Below are 978 nucleotides of genomic sequence, written 5' to 3' on the forward strand. Positions count from 1 at the left end.
CATTTGTGTGTTTGTTATGTAAACTCTGGTTGCATGTTTGTGTGCTTAATATTGGAATTTGAAATAATTTTTAGTAGAGGGAAATGGCAAAGTTAAAAAAGAAATCAGAAGTCAACTGCATGTATGGTATGTTCTTATTCTGAACGCATCCTAAAGTAAGGTATGATCTCGACAGTTTTCATGGTGAAATAGTCTCTGGATGAATATATTTATTTATTTTCTTCTGTATTACAGAATGTATGTACAATCCTGTTTAAAAACCTTCCAAATTATCTTTGCAAATCCACGCAAAGAGGAAGGTCAGTCCCTGAATGAATGTGTATGTGAGTAATGAAAAGTATACCCATTCATTTCAGAATGAATGGATATTGAACTGAATGGACCCCACTCAGTTAATGTTTTCATTTCTTGTAAAACAAAGGCTCACCTCTATTTTGATTTTTTTATCAAATGGTTAAACAAAGAACTGGAAAATATGCAGAAGGTGTGGGGAAGGTGTGTGTCTCATAACTGATCACCTACAATAGAGAAACCTCTGCAATTGTACACTCCTTCTGAAGGTTTGGTTACTGCAAGAAGGTTTGCCCTCTTTAGTATGATGCTAAATCTATGGGCAGGGGAAGCATGCACATACGGTAAGTATTAAACTCTTTCTTCCTTCTGGTGTACACTGAGCACAGCCACAACTGCAGAAAGAGTACTGTGCCAAAAACACAGTTAATTATGGACGTGGCATGGAAAAGACTAAGATGAATTAAATGTGAATCTGATCAAGCCCAAGGTCATGTTTAATTACCATCCTATACGGAATCATATCTGAATATGGAGCACTATTACAAATAGTATATTAATTAATATTATCTAGAAGAAAGTGCAACTGTGAGAGATATCCAACTAAGTCATACTCAAAGTACTCCCAAAGAAATCAAAGTCTCTTCATTTTAACTGGTCTGCTCTGGAATGGAGGAAGAGTCGCCC

Source organism: Podarcis pityusensis, assembly GCF_964106645.2.
Source record: "Podarcis pityusensis genome assembly, chromosome: 5".
Lineage (NCBI taxonomy): Eukaryota > Metazoa > Chordata > Lepidosauria > Squamata > Lacertidae > Podarcis > Podarcis pityusensis.